This window comes from Panthera onca, chromosome B2 (genome assembly GCF_046562875.1).
Source record: "Panthera onca isolate mPanOnc1 chromosome B2, mPanOnc1 haplotype 2, whole genome shotgun sequence".
In the NCBI taxonomy this organism is placed as follows: domain Eukaryota; kingdom Metazoa; phylum Chordata; class Mammalia; order Carnivora; family Felidae; genus Panthera; species Panthera onca.
In genome coordinates this window covers 50,363,328-50,383,066 of record NC_138343.1, presented here as the reverse complement: position 1 = coordinate 50,383,066, position 19,739 = coordinate 50,363,328, and the positions used below count along the sequence as shown (strand labels likewise).

The 19,739-nt window shown below is 40.7% G+C and overlaps 1 protein-coding gene across 3 annotated transcripts in view; it reads left to right on the top strand.

The window, feature by feature from the left end:
• GCM1 (glial cells missing transcription factor 1) overlaps positions 1-19,739 on the top strand; it is a 52,862-nt gene that overhangs the window by 11,517 nt on the left and 21,606 nt on the right. The window contains exon 1 of one of the 3 annotated variants that reach the window (XM_060615749.3): positions 16,308-17,042. The exons of the other annotated variants lie outside the window; for them this stretch is intronic. The gene's annotated coding sequence lies outside the window, so the exon portion shown is untranslated. Of the gene's footprint in view, positions 1-16,307; positions 17,043-19,739 lie in introns of those variants that run through there. 3 annotated transcript variants of the gene reach the window in all.

The window sequence follows — 19,739 nt, the reverse complement described above, 5'->3', positions numbered from 1 at the left end:
GAGATCATGACCTGAGGGGAAATCAAGTCGGACAGTTAACCAACTGAGCCACCCAGTCGTCCCAAGTTTTATTTTAAGGTTTTTCAATCAGAATTTATATTAGATGTTTACTGATGGGGCGCCTGGATGGCTCAGTCGGTTAAGCTTCCAACTTCAGCTCAGGTCAAGGTCTCATGGTTTGTGAGTTTGAGCCCCGCCTCTGGCTCTGTGCTGACAGCTCAGAGCCTGGGGCCTGCTTCAGATTCTTTGTCTCCCTCTCTCTCTGCCCCTCCCCCACTTGTGTTCTGTCTCTCTCTGTGTCTCAAAAATAAATAAATGTAAAAAAAAAAAATTAGGTGTTCACTAAGACACCATGATGCCCTAGGTCTCAAATAACATACTCATCACCCAGTGGTTTGGTTTAAAAAGCCTTGAATATTCTCCACTCTTCACACATATTGCCTGTCTTGATTTAAAATTTTTACAGTTAGTCTTTTTAGTATAATAGCACTGAAACCCTTTAAAAATTAAATAAATTATCTGACAGGAGTGGACAACATATCAAGCTTTATTTTATGGCTACATCAGATTAATTACCAGAAGGAATGGAGCTGCAAGTGGGCAAGCATTTTTCAGTTAATTTTAATTTTTATAAAAATAATAACTGAATATAAGTTCAAATAGTTAAAAAGGTTTATGATGAAAAACTCTAGCTGTTCTGCCTTTTCTTACCTCCTACCCTTGTACTCATGGAAAATTACCCGTATCCTTTTTTTGGCAATTTTTCTTAGCATTCATCTCCATGTTTCTGAACAATATGCTTATATTGTGTTTCTCAATTTATCAGTTTTAGATTTTACTGATTAATTTCCCTCTCCTCAGATAATTATACAAAGATTTTTGGCTAGTCAATCGTAGGCATTTACATTTCCTTGACAAGCCACTATTCATTGCTGAGGTACAATCCTTTGTTTTTCCTGGAATTAATAATTATCTTATTTTTTTATTTGCCTCATTTTGCATGTTCCCTGAATTAATTTACTTTATTGAATCTTTGCCACACACTAACTGGTAATATTTTCCATCCTTGCAAAGGCACTGTTTCTCGTTTTTTCCTGTAGACCTCTGTATTAGTTAGCATGTTCCAGAGAAACAGAATATATCCATATATCCATATATATATGTATATATATATGTACATATATATGTATATGTATATATACATATACATATATATGTACATATACATATATCCATATATATACATATATGTATATGTATGTACATATACATATATGTATATGTATGTATATATATATGGAGAGAGAGATTTCATTTTTAGGAATTGGCTCACATGATTTCTGGGGACTGGCAAATCCAAATCTGTAGGGTAGCCTGGTAGGCCAGACTTAGAGAAGGGTTGATATTGCAGCACAAGTCTGAAGGCAGTCTAGATATAGAATTCCCTCTTGCTCAGAGGACATCATTCTTTTTTCTCTTAAGGCCTACAATGGATTGAATGAGACCCACCTATACTATATAGGGTAATCTGCTTGACTCAAACTCTATTGATTTAAACATTAATCTCATCAAAAAAGTACTTTCTCAGCAAAATCTAGATTGGTTTTTAACCAAATATCCAGGATCTTGGACTAACCAAGTTGATGCATTAAAATTAACCATCACCAAACAAACAATAAAATTTAACTATCACATTCTCTTTCCCAGAATCCTCTGTTCATGATTATGGTCTCTGCTCATAATTATGGCCTTCTAGATACCTGCCCTGATGGGCTTTTCTTCATTGCTCTCCTGGAACCCTTTCTCATCCAATTTTCCCTATTGGGCGGGGGGTGGGGAGTGTGGGAGTGTGCGGGTGGGTGGGAAGCATATCCTTCAGTAGCTTCCAGTGCACAGGAAGCAAAATCTTAAAGTCTTTGAATATTTAACATTTTTATTCTTCCCTCACATTTGAATGATATAGCTCACTCTAGAATTCTGGGCTGAAGATACTTTTCTCTTGGAATTTTGGAGGCATCATCACTCCATCATCTGCTGGTTTGGAAGAGTTGGTACTTTTGAAAAATCCAGTAAAATTCTGATTTGCCTGCTTTTTCTCTCTGGAAGTGTAAGAATTCTTTCTCTTGACTCCCAGTGTCCTGAGATTTTGCAGTGATATGTCAGGGTAGGTCTTACCACGTTGAGCATTCAGTACAACTTTCAGTCTGGAGTCTCATGCCCTTCAATTCTGGCTGGGAAAATTTCTTGTATCGCTTTGTTATTTTCCTCTTTCAATTATTTATCTTTTTGGTAGCTTTCAATTTTATTTTATTTATTTATTTTTTTTTTTTAAATTTTTTTTTCCAACGTTTTTTATTTATTTTTGGGACAGAGAGAGACAGAGCATGAACGGGGGAGGGGCAGAGAGAGAGGGAGACACAGAATCGGAAACAGGCTCCAGGCTCCGAGCCATCAGCCCAGCGCCTGACGCGGGGCTCAGAGCCTGACGCGGGGCTCGAACTCACGGACCGTGAGATCATGACCTGGCTGAAGTCGGACGCTTAACCGACTGCGCCACCCAGGCGCCCCTAGCTTTCAATTTTAGTTGGGTGGATTTTCTAATCTGATCCTCTAAACTTGTTTCCTACTTTTGTTCTCTTTCACTTTTTTTTTTTTTTTTTTGAGAGAGAGAGAGAGAGAGAGAGAGTGTGTGTGTGTGTGTGTGTGTGTGTGTGTGTGTGTGAGTGTGAGAATGCGCACACTCATGAGCAGGGGAGGGGCAGAGACAGAGGGGGACAGAAAATCAGAGAATCCTAAGCAGGCTCTGTACTGTCAGCCCAAAGCCCGATATGGGGCTTGAACCCACTAATTATGAGATCATGACCTGAGCCAAAGTCAGATGCTCAGCTGGCTGAGCCACCCAAATGCCCCTGTTCTCTTTCATTTTTTTTTTTTTTTTTTGGTTTGGTTGGTTTTTGTTTTTGTTTTAAGTTTTATTTTTTATTTTTTTTAAATTTACATCCAAATTAGTTAGCATATAGTGCAACAATGATTTCAGGAGTAGATTCCTTAGTGCCCCTTACCCATTTAATTTAGCCCATCCCCCCCTCCCACAACCCCTCCCATAACCCTCACTTTGTTCTCCATATTTATGAGTCTCTTCTGTTTTGTCGCCCTCCCTGTTTTTATATTATTTTTGTTTCCCTTCCCTTATATTCATCTGTTTTGTCTCAGTCCTCATATGAGTGAAGTCATATGATTTTTGTCTTTCTCTGACTAATTTCACTTAGCATAATACCCTCCAGTTCCATCCACATAGTTGCAAGTGGCAAGATTTCACTCTTTTTAGTTGCTGAGTAATATTCCATTGTGTATATATATATATATATATATATATATATATATATACCACATCTTCTTTATCTATTCATCCATCGATGGACATTTGCACTCTTTCCATACTTTAGTTATTATTGATAGTGCTGCTATAAACATGGGGGTACACGTGTCCCTTTGAAACACCACACCTGTATCCCGTGGGTAAATGCCTAGTAGTGCAATTGCTGGGTCGTAGGGTAGTTCTATTTTTAGTTTTTTGAGGAAACTCCACCTGTTTTCCAGAGTGGCTGCACCAGCTTGCATTCCCACCAACAATGCAAAAGAGATCCTCGTTCTCTGCATCCTTGCCAACATCTGTTGTTGCCTGAGTTGTTAATGTTAGCCATTCTGACAGGTGTGAGGTGGTATCTCACTGTAGTTTTGATTTATATTTCCCTGATGATGAGTGATGTTGAGCATTTTTTCATGTGTTGATTGGCCATCTGGATGTCTTCTTTGGAGAGTGTCAATTCATGTATTTTGCCCATCTCTTCACTGGATTATTTGTTTTTTGGGTGTTGAGTTTGATAAGTTCTTTATAGATTTTGGATACTAACCCTTTATCTGATATGTCATTTGTAAATATCTTCTCCGCTCTTTCACTTTTGATTTAACTTTCTGGTTGTTAGTAGGTTTCCCTGATTTCCATTTCCTAACTTTTTATGATTTTTTTCAGTTTGACTGTTGTATTTATGATTTCCCAGAGTCCTTTCTTGCTTTTTGAATTTTTTTTTTTTCCTATAACATCTTGGTTGTCCCATCCTTATGGTCTTTAATGGCATGGCTTCAACATCTTCCTGTACTCTCCTTCCTCCAAGGCTTGGTTAGTTGGTTAGTTTTAAATCTCTTTCATGTTACAGGCTTTTTCCAAATCTGTAGTCACCCTTGACTGTTTGTTCATATTTAAGAGTGAGATCACTTTTCTAAAAGCTGATGTGTAGCTTTATATGTAGGTTAAACTTGTGGACTGGTGGATTCTCTTTTAGGGGACTGGTTATTGAGCTGTCCTTTTTGTTATAGAACCCTAAACTGTTTGCAGTTCATTTTTCTAAGACTGCTCAATTTCTGTAGAAAAGAAGGGTCCTCTATTTCCTACAGCCAGCGTGGTGTCCAAGCATAGGCTCCATTGCTGATCTTCTGACAGCAGGGTTGGGAAAAAGGCTAAGGTCCCCACAGTTAATTTGTAGACTTTCATTTAATTAAGCTAATTTCAGCCTGGTTCTCATTTCCACCTTACCTTATTGTGTCCCCAGATGGCATATGTCTCCAAATCCAAACCCTTGGTTGTTCAGTTTCCCAGGAGAACAAACCTCAGCTCTCCTGCTGGCTGGGGAGGCATTATTATCTCATGAGCAGAATAAGGAAAACAACCCAACTGCTCAGTCCTCCCACCAGTGCTTTTGCCTCACTCAAGCCTGTCCTTCCTCAGTCCCTGGGGTCACCAGGCACTCAGCCTGTGAGCCAGTGGCTTTCTTTTTTCGTCCACATCCACCTCCATTTAAGTTGGAGCATTCTCCCCTTCCTAAGTTGGTTCCCCTGATGTCTAATTTGTCTTTCCAAAAAATCATTGAAATCTCTCTTCTACTGTGGCCTCCTTGCCTGTTTGTTGTGGTTGTTAATTTTTAGCCTAATATCATTTAAAGTTCCTTTACAGTTACTCTAGCAATGGGTTTGGGAAAGGAGGGGAAATAAATGTCTAGAGACAATCTGCCATTATTAGCTAGAAGTTTCAAATAGGCAAGTTTTGATGAGGAGATGGGAAAAAGTGCAGAAGATGGGGCATTATCCAGAAAAGGGGCTCAGTATGCATGGTAGGGCTGGGTAGACAGGCATCTTGAAGGCACCAGGTCCCTGGGTAAAGCTGAGAAAGGTACAATCCATGGGTTTGCAAGGAGTCTGGAGCACTCAATGGGCAGTTAATCTGACCACTTCATAGCTTTGCTCTAAGTACTCCTAACTTGTGCCAACCATCAACTTAATCCAACCATCATACACTTAATCAACTTTATACCTACTTTTTCTAAACTAAGCATGAGGATCAAAGAGTAATGTTCCTCCTACTCAACCTGTACAACCTTACACTCCCCTGTCATTTTTTGCTGATTTTCTCTCACTGTTGCAGAGTCTTTAACAGAACTTGAGATGATTTCATTAACTAAATATATACATTAGTAGGTGCTTTCACATAGACACACCAGATTTAAAAAAAAAAAAAGAGCTCACTGTCATGGAAAACTGTCAAATTAAATCACCAGATTAGAAGGATCTTTTTTTTTTTTTTTTTTTTTTTAGTGCTTATTTTTTTGACAGAGAGAGCCCCAGCAGGGGAGGGGCTGAGAGAGGAGGGCAGAGGATCCGAAGTGGGCTCGAAGGAGCCTGATGCAGGGCTTGAACTCATGAACCCCAAGATCACAGCTTGAGCCACAGTTAGATGCCCAACCAACTGAGCCACCCAGGTGCCCCAAGATTAGAAGGATCTTAAGATGTTGTCCAGCTTGTATTTCTTTGCTTCAGGGTGAAGTGAAATCATACTTAGGACATGACTTCAAATCCTCATTCACAGCTACTGACAGGGGTGAGGGACACAGCTGGAGTTCTTGTGAGACCTCGATGGTGTCCCCTTCCCCATGTTGCTGGTGATGAGCTAATGGCTGAGACTCTCAGCTTCTTCATCTATGAAATTGCACAAATAACTCACCCTGACTATCATGTAAGATTCTTGTAAAATCAAGTGTGATCATTCAGATCAAAATGTTTCCCTAATTGTACACTACATTGATATATTCAAAGATAAAGTTAATGGAATTTTTCAGGAATTTTGCTACATTTTCTGTGGAATGTGAAACTAAATGCAGTACATTCCATGATCTTATGACACAATTTAGTAACAGTTCTTTAGAGAAGAGGGAAAAACAACAAAGACAAAAATCTGTTTTTCGGGTTTTTGTTTTAGTACTAGAATTTACGTCTCAAGTCTGAACTCCGTGCATACTTCTCTGAGCCATGTCTTCTGCTCTAGTTTCCTTTCTTTTTTATCTGTGTTGAGTTTCTCCAATCTTTATTTATTCTTTAAAGTTTATGTATGTATTTTGAGAGAGACAACCATTGGGGAGAGGCAGTGGGAGAGAGGGAGATAGAATCCCAAGCAGGCTCCACACCATCAGCACAGAGTCAGATGTGGGGCTCAAATTCACAAACTGTGAGATATGACCTGAACTGAAGTCGGACGCTTACCCAACTGAGCCACCCAGGCACCCCGAGTTTAAACAAAGGCTTGGAAAGCTTAAATGTACTGGAAATAACCCAAATGTCCATCTTTAGATAAATGTATAAACACAATGTGGTGCATGCATACAATAGGATAGGATTCAGCCTTAAAAAGGAAGGAAATTCTGTCACTTGCTACAACTTGAACCCAGAGGACATTATGTGAAGTGAAATAAGCCAGTCACAAAAGGACAAATACTGTATGATTCCACTGATATAAGGTACTTAGAGTTGTCAAATTTATAGAGACAGAGGTAGAATGGTGGTTGCCAGGGCAGAAAGGAGAGTTCTTATTTAATGGGTATATTTTCAGGTTTGCAAGATGTAGAGTTTTAGAGATGGATGTTGGTGTGGTTGCACAACAGTGTGAATGTATTTAGTGCCACTGAACTTTACTTCAAAATGGTTAATGGGGTGCCTGGGTGACTCAGTTAGTTGGGCATCCAACTTTAGATTTCAGTTCAGGTCATGATCTCACAGGTTGTGGGATCGAGCCCCGAGATGGGCTTTGTGCTGGTTGTGGAACCTGCTTGGGATTCTCTCTCTCTTTCTTTCTCTCTCTCTCTCTCTCTCTCTCTGCCCACCCCCCCCCCCCCACTTGTGCTCTCTTTCTCTCTCTCGAAATAAATAAACTTAAAAAATAGTTAAACCTGGGGCACCTGGGTGGCTCAGTTGGTTAAGTGGCCAACTTCAGCTCAGGTCATAATCTCATGGTTTGTAGGTTCGAGCCCCACGTCAGGCTCTGTGCTGACAGCTCAGATCCTGGAGCCTGCTTCAGATTCTGTGGCTCCCTCTCTCTCTGCCTCTCCCCTGCTCATGCTGTATCTCAATCTCTCTCTCTCTCTCTCTCTCAAAAAGAAATAAGCCTTAAAAATTTGTTAAAACAGTAAATTTCATGTTATTTTTTACCACAATTAAAAAAATAAGAAACATAAAGCAGCTTAAGTACATGATAGATGTGTAAGTCCAGTAGCATTCCCAGAAAAATCAGGTGTGCATGCTTCTCTAGAATCTTACGTGTCTGCAGCACAACAGTAGGCATTCATTGCACTTGTGGGGCCTGTCGAATTGCATTTGGTCTCCACATATCAACTTTTTAAGTGATTTCCATGAATTGTTCTCAAGGCCAGGTTTTCTGGATAAAGGTTGAAGAAATTACAAAAAAGGTGACTGAAATACGTTTCCATAAATACCAAGTTCCAAATATTACTCTAGAGAAAGAGGAAGAATTACAGGAACTATAGTTTCAAAAGGAGAGTCCATTTCAGCTGAGTTGTTTGTATTCCTACCTTCCAAATGACTGGAATTTTTGGTAAATGACAGCACTAGCAGGGACCTTGGGCAATCGGCTTGTCCAGACCATGCCTTCAGGAAAATAAGATATCATCATTCCATTTCGCAGATGAGGCAATCCTGGTGCTTAGAGAGGTAGAGAACCTCGGCTCAAGTCACACAATAAGTGAAGGAGTTGGCGTCCAGAACTTGGGGCTCCTGCCCACCAGGACCTGGGCTTATTTCTGCTATGTCATACTCTGTTTTCCATAAGTCCCAGGATCTCGTTTCTCTAGCACATTCTAGAGTTCATGTATTAGCCATCCTAATTATTGTGTAAAAAAGAAATCTTTGAGTGTGCCCCCAGGCTAGTGCTCTGGGAAAAAGCGGGTGGTTAAAAAGCTTCTCAGAGTTGGTGTGATGGATATCTGGAATTGAGTCCAAGACTCAGACTCTAGAGACAGGAATCCATGTGATGGTGGATGAATTGGTTGACCTCTCTGACTCTCAGATTCCTCCTCTGTTTAAAAACATGCCCAATTCCAAGAGTTCTTGTGAGTCAAATGAGATTTGTTTGTGAAGGTATTTTGTACAGTATAAAGAAAATGGTGTTTTTATAAGTGTGGGCCACAGAGTCTTGGGGGTCGCCCAGACCCTTTCAGGAGGTTTACAAGGTTAAAACTGTTTTCATGAATATACTAAGATGTTATTTACTTTTCTTCACTATAAATCTCTTATACATATTCAGTGAGATTCCCAGAGCCTACATGACATTCACATGCACTGTGATAGATGGAACACAGAAGCAGGTATGAGATGTCCCACTGCACTCTATTAGGTTAGATATTAAAGATTGGCAAAAAATGTTACAGTAACTCGTTCTATGAATTTTTGTTTTGAAGACCCAGTTATTTTTTACAGAAGTGCTATTTGTGTTAAAATGTACTGGGTTATTACTATTATTTTACACCAGTTAATAAATATTTCAAATTTGTTTCAGCTCTGACTTCTAATCTGGTAAATATTGACGGATGTAACCACATAAAGCTTTTTGAGATTCTCATTCTTTCTTTTTTTAAAATTTTTTTATTGTTTATTTAGTTTTGAGAGAGAGACAGTGTAAGCAGGGGAGGCACAGAGAGACAGAGGGAGACACAGAATCCAAAGACACAGGCTCCAGGCTCTGAGCTGTCAACACAGAACCCAGCACGGGACTTGAACCCGTGAATTGTGATATCATGACCTGAGCCGAAGTCGGACATTTAACCGACTGAGCCACCCAGGCACTCCTCCCATTATTTCTTAAGAGTGTAAAAATATTTGAGCATTGCTGCCATAAAGTACTGTACAAATAGTAGATATTTTTACTTGTATCACCAACTTAAAAATATATATATATCATGGGGCTTCTGGGTGGTTGAGTCAGTTGAGCGTCCACCTTCGGCTCAGGTCATGATCTCACAGTTCGTGAGTTCGAGCCCCACATCAGGCTCTGGGTGGACAAGCTCAGAGCCTGGAGCCTGCTTCGGATTCTGTGTCTCCTTTTCTGTCTGCCCTCCCCTGCTCATGCTCTGTTTCTCTCACTCTCGAAAATAAAAAATTAAAATTAAAAAAAAAAAAAAAAAAAAAAAAAATATATATATATATATATATATATCATGATAGAAAAGGATGCACGTTTCTTACAGAAAATTTTTTTTCTGTAAGTTTTTTTTTTTAATTTATTTTAGTAATCTCTACACCCAACCTGGGGCTCAAAATAACAACCCTGAGATTAAGAATCACATGCACCTTCGACTGAGCCAGCGGGGTACCCCTCTTATGGAAAATTTAGAAAATTACAGGTAAATATAAAAAAGGAAATAAACATTACCAATAATCCCATTATTGGTTACCATTTTTGTTGTGTTTTTTCTCAGTATTCTTTTATTTTTTTATTTGTATTTTTTAATGAAGGTGTCATTACCACACTATGTTACGTTATTTTCAGGTGTCCCATCAGTATTCTTTCATTACAAATATCTAAGCTGTGATTGCCAGGCTTCAGAGTTTTGGGTGACATCAATTGAGGCTGTCATGTGCTGGCCTGTGGCCCCACCTGCAGGATCCCAGCTCCGCACAGTTCTCTCTGGGATTGTGTTTTCTTGTGTGTGCTCATCACTGAGTCTCTTGAGTTACCACATTCGTCCACCACTTTCCCTCTCCTGCTCTGCCCTGTTTGGGGACAGTAGCTGCTAGAGCCTCCCTCCACAGCCTACCAGAGAAGGATACCCCAGTTGCCCTGTCCTGCATCTCCGAAAGGGCACACTCGTTCCCTCCACTGCGGGTGAGCAGGGCTGCAGAAGCGGTGGGTGCTGGGTGTGTTGGAACCAGCCCTGGGGGCAGAAGAGCCTTGCTGTGGGCAGGACCTCCCTCCTCCTGGGATGTTTTGTCTTATGGACATTGTCAGTGGGCCATTGTACTGAAAGCGGCTCTTTCTCCTTACCCTCTCCCAGCCCCCCTCCCTTCCTGCCATCTTTCTAGTCCTGAAATAGGAACCCATCACGAGCTAGAGATGTGGCAGTTTACACTCTGAGTGCTGAATATCACCAGAAGCCACTCTCCTCCAGATGACCAAGGTTTAGTACTTTAGGACTTAGTACTTTACAGTAGCAGTCGTCAAACTTTTGGGTCTGTTTTTACTCTTCAAAATTAATAAGAACCTTCAACAACTTTTGATTATGTGGTTCTATCTACCCATATTTACCATGTTAGATATCAGAACTGAAAACAGTTTGAAATATTTATTAATTCATCTCAAATAACAGTAACAACTTGTTACATTTTAACATAGATAATATTTTATGTTGACATTTATGAAAAATAACCATAAAACCATGTTTTTATGAAAACAACCATAAAAATTTTAGTTTTTATGAAATACAGTTTGGGTATCTCACTCCTTCCTGGAAATGGTAAAATCCTATTCCTGCTTTAACTATTCTATGATTCTTTTTTTTTTTAATCTGTGACTCTTAAATTTTAAAAAGTTGGTGTTGATTTCCTAATTAGCAAAATTATTCAAGAAACAATAGTTTTCTCAATTCTGCTTTTACTCACATTGTTATCAAGCTGTAGGACATCCCATTTCTTGCTTTTTAGTACAAAAGGACAACAAAATATTTATAGGAAACTGGAAACAATCCACCATTTTTTTTAAATGTTTATTTGTTTTTGAGAGAGAATGGGAAGGGACAGAGACAGATGGAGACAGGATCCAGAGCAGGCTCTTCACTGACATAAGAAGGCCTGATGTGGGGCTTGAACTGACAAACCGTGAGATCGTGACCTTAGCTGAAGTTGAATGCTTAACTGACTGAGCCACCCAGGCACCCCCACTATTATTTTTTTAATGTTTATTTATTTTGAGAGAGAGAGCACACACTCGTGTGCACACTGGAAAGAGTTGCAGAGAGGGAGAGATAGAGAGAATCCCAAGCAGGCTCCATCCACACCATCAGCCCAGAGCCCAACACGGGGCTTGGTCTCATGAACTGTGAAACCATGACCTGAGCCAAAATCAAGAGTCAGACACTTAACCAAGACTGAGCCACCCAGGTGTCCCAACAGTCCACTGTTATGAATTTGAAAGCTTGTTTGTTTTTTGGTTTTTTCTTTTGTAAGGGGTTGACACTTGGGTTCATGGTTGTGATTTTGATATTACATACATATCTATCCGTCATAGTTTCTATAAGTGAAACAGTTCTTAAGTCTTAGTGAATATTTTATCTTTCTTTTTCTTTTTTTTTTTTTAAGTAAGCGTTGTGCCCAATGTGGGGCTCGAACTCACAACCCTGAGATCGAGTCACATGCTCAACCGACTAAGCCAGCTAGGTACCCCTTAAAGTAAATATATTATTTAAAAATTTTTAATGTTTATATTTTTGAGAGAGAGAGAGAGAGAGAGACAGAGTGTGAGCAGAGGAGGGGCAGAGAGAGGGAGACATAGAATCTGAAGCAGACTCCAGGCTCTGAGCTGCCAGCACAGAGCCTAATGCGGGGCTCAAACTTGTGAACCGTGAGAACATGACTTGAGCCAAAGTCAGTCACTAACCAACTGAGCCACCTAGATGCTTCTAAAGTAAATATTTTTAAATTTCACAATAGTTTCCAGAGAACACCATGACATCCAGGGGCTTCCCTACCTGAACCACCAATTAGAGATCTCAATGGTCAGCCAAGTCTGTCTTGTCTGCCCAGAGACTGAAAAAGAGAACACTAAGTCAGCCTCCTGTTTCTCACAACAGATGCAGCTCAGAATCCAAAGATGATGCAGGGTGGTTTTATAACTGAAGTATATTATACAGAACTTGGAGAGTTCTCCACATGAGAGCCACAAATGACTTAAAATTTGAGAAACCCTGAAGAAAACATCCAAAGTTCAGTTTTGCAAAGCTCTGAGAAGTCCCTTGGTTACCTGCTCTAAGAACTACACATGCTGGGGGCTCCTGGGTGACTAAGTTGGTTAAGAGTCCGACTTCAGCTCAGGTCATGATCTTGCAGTTCCTGGGTTCAAGCTGTCAAGGCTCTGACAGCTCAGAGCCTGCAGCCTGCTTTGGATTCTGTGTGTGTGTCTTTCCTTTGTCCCTCTTCTGCTTGTGCGTGCTCTCTCAGAATAAATAAGTAAACATTTTTTTAAAAAATGCATGTGCTGGTTTAGTGTCTAATTGGGCTGATGATGACAATTCTTTGTGTCCTGCACATTTGACTCAGGTGAGATATTACGAAGCATTTTTCTGACTTTAAGGGGTATCTGATGAGTTCCTTTGGGTGCCCACCTTTCAAAGGATAAATAAAAGGAGAATGATTTATTTTGAAATCTGAGCTAACTTTAGGCTTACCTAGATGGGAGATGTGTGAGGTGATCTTTAACAGGTGCAAATTGAAGATCTACATTGAAAGGAGTGAAAGTGTATGTGGTATTTGTGGATCCTATAATTCCAAATAAGAGAAATGGAGTTGGCCACAGGCTTGCCTGAATGCAGGTCACATTCCTTGCTCTCCCTTTGTCTGTCTTCTTCTGCACAGAGAGAGAAGAGAATCCCAAGCTGGTTCTGCTCTGTTAGCACAGAGCCTGATGTGGGGCTCGATCCCATGAACCGTGAGATCATGACCTGAGTGGAAACCAAGAGTCTCCCCCATGTGTGTGCATCCTTAACCAACTGAGCCACCGAGGCACCCCCATTGCTCAGATTTTGCCATGTGACAGCAGAGATATAGCCATACAGCTCTGAAGCCAGGCTTACAATTTGGCATCTGAAATGAAAGAGCAATCTCTCCACCTCTGACTTGGGAAATTCTAGGGAAGGATAGTGTAGGTCAGACTGGGTCCCGTGCTGGAAGGAACAGAAAACTCTGATGGACAGCCTCTGGGGGAAGAGCAGTTTCCTAAAAAATGGTGAGGTAAGGAGGCAAGGGATAGTTGATACCAGAAAGGGCTTGTGTGTCAAAGAGATTTACTCTACCATGAAGGGAATGCCTTTTAACATCATAGTTTTCTAGTTGATATTTCTCCTTTGACCAAGATCAGATTACTGATGCCAAGAGATTGGCTACTTCATGATATTGTAGAGATTGAGTTACTTAACCCCTCTGTGCCTGTTTCTCAGACTAATGTAGCTTAATAATACTGTATTTCATGAGGTCATTGTGAGGATTCAATGTTTAGAACAATGCTGGACATACAACAAGGGTTAAATAGATGGCTTAGTTCATGGTAGAGGGACCAGACAATGGGTGGAGCTAGGGCCTGGAACTTCTATTGAGATAAGGTAGGCACTGGGAGGATCGACAGAGTTGTAGATACTGGAAAAGTTCATTCATCTAGTACAGCAAGGTGTCTGAAGGCTATGAATTGGAAACCACAGGTGGTAGTCTAGGCAAGCAACTAGACCTTGAGGGTCTACTTTGAGGGTCTGGCATACTTGTCCTAAAGCAGAGGCAGTACAATACCGCTCTCTCCCTGGCCCTTTTTAAACATTTGGAAATATAGGGGTAGGAGGTTATGGTTGACATTGTGACTTGGATGTGTTTCTGGACTTTAGTGTCTAAGGAAACAGTATTTTTATGGGACAGTCCTATACAGAGAAGAACTATCATTAAAAAATGCCTAAAGCACCCCACCAATGAAAGAAACCAGAATGACCTCAGGAGGCAGGCCCCAGAGTTACCAGGAACGCAAGACAGAGGTACTGAGAAATCCAAGCTTCTGTGGTTGTGATCAGTCACCACGCAATAGGGCCTCTGGGCACCTGACTTTTAGAGCAGGATTCCTGTGTTCTGGAAGGAGACAGAGACTGAAAAGAGCGATGTGGAGCTCTGAGTATATGGGAGCAGAGACAAAGACTCCAGACTCTGAACAGCACTGGATGGTTCATGTGGGACCATGGCCAGCGGGTTCATCTAAGTTCTGCCCCACCTCTGCCACCTACATGCTTGTGAGATACCATTTCTGTAAGTCTTGATTAACTCCCCTGTTAAGGGGGTATAATGAGTATAGCATCTACCACATAGGGGTGCTGTAAGGATCAAGTTTTTAGCATGGCACCTGCCAACATTGTAAGAGTTCCATCAAGGGAAGCAGCGATGATTATTGTTGTCATTAATAACAATGACAGAGATCCATTTAGGAGAATCTGGCTAAAAAGGTAGGATGTTGGCCTTAAGAAAGTAGAAGTGTTGTTACCAATCTGGGACATTAGGTCACAGCCCAATCAGAGTGTGGAGACAGCTCCTCGGTTCCTTCCTGTGTCGGAGGAGGGTTGGTTATTGGGAGGAGGATAGATGTGATGTTGAAATGGGGTTCTAGCAGGTCATTGTGTGAGGAGACAGGAAGTGGAAGATACCAACTTCTCCGTAAAGAAACTAGCAGCTTAGCTGGGGGGCCAGGACTAAAACTCATGAAGAGTTCACAGAATAGTATGTACATATACTCTTATAATTCTGCAAAGTAATATCTATGTTTGGTGATGTATGTAGGGGAAAATAAAAGTCTGAAAGGACATGACCAAAATATTAACAGTGGGGATATCTAGGAGATGAGAACATGATGTTTTAAAAAAAGATTATGACTTTATTTTATAATTAGAAAAAGATGTTAGTTATAAGTGATCTAAGACAGCATGTCATTCAGTTAAGAGTTCTGGAACACCATAGAAATGAGAAACCATGTGTTCTAGAATAATATGGGAAGATCCATAAGGAGGTGGCATTTTGGGAGGTTCCTAAGGGATGGATAGGATTTAGACACGGATGGCAGAAGACCTAAGGGAGTAGATTATCATGATCGGTGTGCCAGTTACCAATTTATTTCCTCTTGGGTCTAAAAGCCATTCTTGGCCCTGCTTTGTGATTCTGGAACTGAACCATATAGACCTTTCTGTCTTGCCAGCTGGCACAGCAGTAGGCTTTGTCCTGCTACGGCATATTTGGGGATGTTGAAAGAACTCTCTGACCAAGGAGGGACTGCAAAAAGCAGATCAAATTAGTAAGATAAAGCACTAGAAAATGTTTCAGGGTCCCAACCTCCAGGCAGAAGAGAAATTCATTCATGACCTGAAAGACTAGTGAGAAATCTTCTCAACATTGCCAAAGATTGCCAAGCGTCTTCCCAAGGATTTTGCCCTCTGGCCTGCTCATCCCTTCCTCCGCAGTCTGTCTTACATGGCCAGGACCTTCCTGACAGGCACCTACTTCTAATTCTGAGCACACTGCACTTTCCACACCACTTTACCTTTGCCCACAGTATTGCCACTACCTGGAACATACTTTTCCATTCTTTGATGCCTTGACAAATATCTGTTTGTCCTTTAAAAGGCTGATCAGGCATCACAATGGTGGAAGAAGTTTCCCCAGATTACTTTCCCTCCAGCTTCATACCTTCCCCTTTGATCTTCTTTCTAGACTGCCTCTATACCATATGTTATCTTCGGCTTATTTAGTGTTATTATTCATCTTTTCCTCCATTAAACTTTTTTTAAATGTTTATTCATTTTTGAGAGAGAGTGTGAACAGGAAAGGGTCATGGAGAGAGGGGGACAGATTGTCCAAAGCAGGATCTGAGCTGACAGTACCAAGGCCAACGTGGGGCTTGAGCTAAAGGAACCATGAGATCATGACCTGAGCTGAAGTCTCACGCCCAACCTACTGAGCCACCCAGGTGCCCCTCCACTATTAAACTTCTTCATGGCTTTAATTCTCCCTGAGCCCTGCAGACAGCCTGGGACATAGCAGGTGGGCTGAACTGACTTAGGCTCTGCCCAGATGGTTGAGGATATCTCTAGAAGGGAGAATGGTATTATTTTTTTAAAGTTTTTATTTATTTATTTTGAGAGAAAGCACTAGTGGGGGAAGGGCAGAGCGAGAGAGAATCCCAAGCAGGCTCTGCACTGACAACATGGAGCCCAAGGTGGGGCTCGATCTCACAAACTGTGAGATCATGACCTGAGCTGAAACCAAGAGTCAGATGCTCAACCGACTGAGCCACCGAGTTGCCCCAAGAATGGTATGATTTGAGAGGATTGGAACACTCAGAATTAGCGGGGGCATCATTGGTACGTATAAAATAGCATTTTAGCATTTCTGGCTTAGGAATGTTTGCAATCTAATATCTATCCCAGTAAGTTCCATTTGCATGATATTTTCCTACCTCTGTCTGTCTGTTCTCTCATACACAGGCAGGGGTAAGTGGTAGGAGAATTAGAATCTACTGTTAATCCATCTGCTTTGGGCCCAACCTATGAAATTATGAGCAGGAAAACACCTGTACTTCCTCATGAGGCTCTTTTCAATGCCCATTTCAGTTAAAATCCCCTCTTAACATAAAGGAGGGAAGAGTTTAGGGGTGAATTATAGAATATCCATCACAGTTGGACTGGGGACAATTGGACTAGTTAAGTAACTCCCTGGATCTCTCTTCCCTATCTGATGACGCTGAGAGCATCTGGATTTTGATTGGACTGCTGCCAGAGCTCATTAGCATAGCGTACCTTGACCTGGATTAGGGAACAGCAGCTCCTGCGTAGAAAATGACCAGAAGCTGCTGGGACCTGAACCAGAGATGAGATTTTTATGACAGTGTTGGCTGCATCTCCAGAAGAAGTCAGAAGGTAAGGAAGCCACAAATCCTGCGGAGAGGCGAATGTAAGGAATGGGACCATAGGCACCCCATTCCTACTGAATTTCATTTGTTTTACTTCCTTTGGTTCTCTGTAGAAATGATGAAATCTGAATACACATTGGCCCAACTTGTTTTAAAAAAGAAAAAAAAAGGAAGTCTTTACGATTTATTTTCTTTAATTCTGGAGGAAAACTGAGTTGAGTTGTTTATTTTTGAAAGGCTGCAGTCTTTACTATGTTTTGTTCTTAACTTTCAGGGAAATAGTAAATTAATGTTTGTTCATTTGGCAAAAATTTATATCTGAGAAAATCAAAAGAGCAATGTAGCTTTCATGCAGCGAGATTTGTTATTCCCCTCCCCTTAATTTATTTGTGTGTGTGTGTGTGTGTGTGTGTGTGTGTGTTAATTTATTTATTTATTTTGAGAGAAAGTGAGAGAGAGAAAGGAAGGGGCAAAGAGAGAGGGAGAGATCAAGAGAGAGAGAAAGAGAGAGAGAAGGGAAGGGGCAGAGGGAGGGAGAGAGAGAATCCTAAGTAGACTGTCAGCATAGAGCCTGACTTGGGGCTCGAACTCATGAGCCGTGAGATCATGACCTGAGCCTAAACCAAGAGTCAGGTGCTTAACTAACTGATCCACCCAGGTGCCTCTACCCTCCCCTTAATTTAAAAACAAAAGAATTATGTCTATGTCGCATAGACTGAAAATGCAACAATGCTTTAGAATTTTTGAGATACGAATCTTGTCATTCAAGGTTTTTTTTTTTTTTAAGATCAATCTATTCCAATTAGCTATAACAAATTTTAGACAATCTGAGTTACTGTTGTTGAAGTTTAAAGAGGTAAGCACATAAAACTGTTGCCATCACATTTACACTTGATCTTTGTGTCTCACAGACTTGTTATTTAAATCTTCTGAATTCAAGTCTGTCTGTGTCAGCATTTCTTCGGTAACTCAATGTTTATTCCCCAAACATAGAATTTGATTTAAAACTCCTGGGGATTTAACCTTACAAAGCAGCGTTTAAAATGAAGGTGATCGGGGCACCTGGGTGGCTTGGTTGGTTAAGCGTCCAACTTCGGCTCAGGTCATGATCTCACGGTCCGTGAGTTCGAGCCCCGCGTCGGGCTCTGTGCTGACCGCTCAGAGCCTGGAGCCTGTTTCAGATCCTGTGTCTTCCTCTCTTTCTGCCCCTCCCCTGTTCATGCTCTGTCTCTCTCTGTCTCAAAAATAAATAAATGTTAAAAAAATTAAAAAAAATAAAATAAAAAGAAGGTGATGGACTACATGCTCTTTGAGTCTTTGACCACTAGGTTATAGGTGAGTGTGGTAGGCGGGATAGGGAGAGAAGAGACCCCTATTAGCTTGTTATGTAATGGTTATATGTTCAGGTCAACAGTCTTCTCTATCCAGATACTTTCCCTCAGCGTATCTCAGTGATTGACAAGTATTAGGGTTATATAGTTTTTGTTTGTTTTGGTTTTGGTTTTTTTTAGTTCTTTTTTTAAATTTAATTTTATTTTTTAATTTACATCCAAATTAGTTAGCATATAATGAAACAATGATTTCAGGAGTAGATTCCTTAGTGCCCCTTACCCATTTAGCCCATCCCCCCCTCCCACAACCCCTCCAGTAACCCTCAGTTTGTTCTCCATATTTATGAGTCTCTTCTGTTTTGTCCCCCGGGTTATATAGTTAAATAAAGGTACATAACTAAGGAACAGAGCTCATGAACTTCCTAAGGTGGAGACTATTAAACTTTTAGTTCAAGTTTACTATTAAGTTGTTTTATGTAACATCATTATGTCCCTTGCTTTTACAAGGGCACCAGCAGTGGAAGTGTCACACTTGTAAACATGTTTCACTTAGTGTTCTAATAAGCATATTTCATCTGCAAAATGATTAATTTTTCCTCAGAGTAGAACTACCTTCCTTTCTTTTCTTCCTTCCTTCTTTCCTTCCTTCCTCTTTCTTTCTTTTTTTACCTTCCTTCCTTCTTTCCTTCCTTTCTTTTCTTTTTTTGTAAATCCTCTTTAACCAATTAGAAACTAGAGCGGTATTTCTAATAGGGGGGAAGAAATGCAGTTTGCACAAACATTTTTGAATGTCTATCATTTACATAAATAATTTAATCAAAGTAAAGTGAGATGGAATTTTCTTGGAGGGGGGAGGGAAGCAGGAGATTGCTATCGGAAAGTCTTGAAGAGTGCTTTGAGTTATAGTAGAAACATTATTTTTAAGCAATAGTTCTCAAACAGTTTTGCCACCCAGGGGACATTTGGCAATGTCTGGAGACATTTTTGGTTGTCACAACAATGGGATGGGTTGCTACTAACACTTAATGGTCATAGACCGAGGATGCTGCTAAACATTCTTTTTTTTTTTTTTTTAATGTTTGTTTATTTTTGAGAAAGAGAGAGAGAGGGAGAGGAGAGAGCATGAGTGGGGGAGGGGCAGAGAAAGACAGAGAAAATCCCAAGCAGGCTCCATACTGTCAGCGCAGAGCCTGACTCAGGGCTTTATCTCACAAACCATGACATCATGATGACCAGAGCCGAAATCAAGAGTCACATGCTTAACCCACTGAGTCATCCAGGTGCCCCTGCTATTAAACATTCTACAATGCACAGGATAACCCCCCCACAGCAAAGAATTATCAGGTCTAAAATGTCTTTAATGCCAAGGCTTT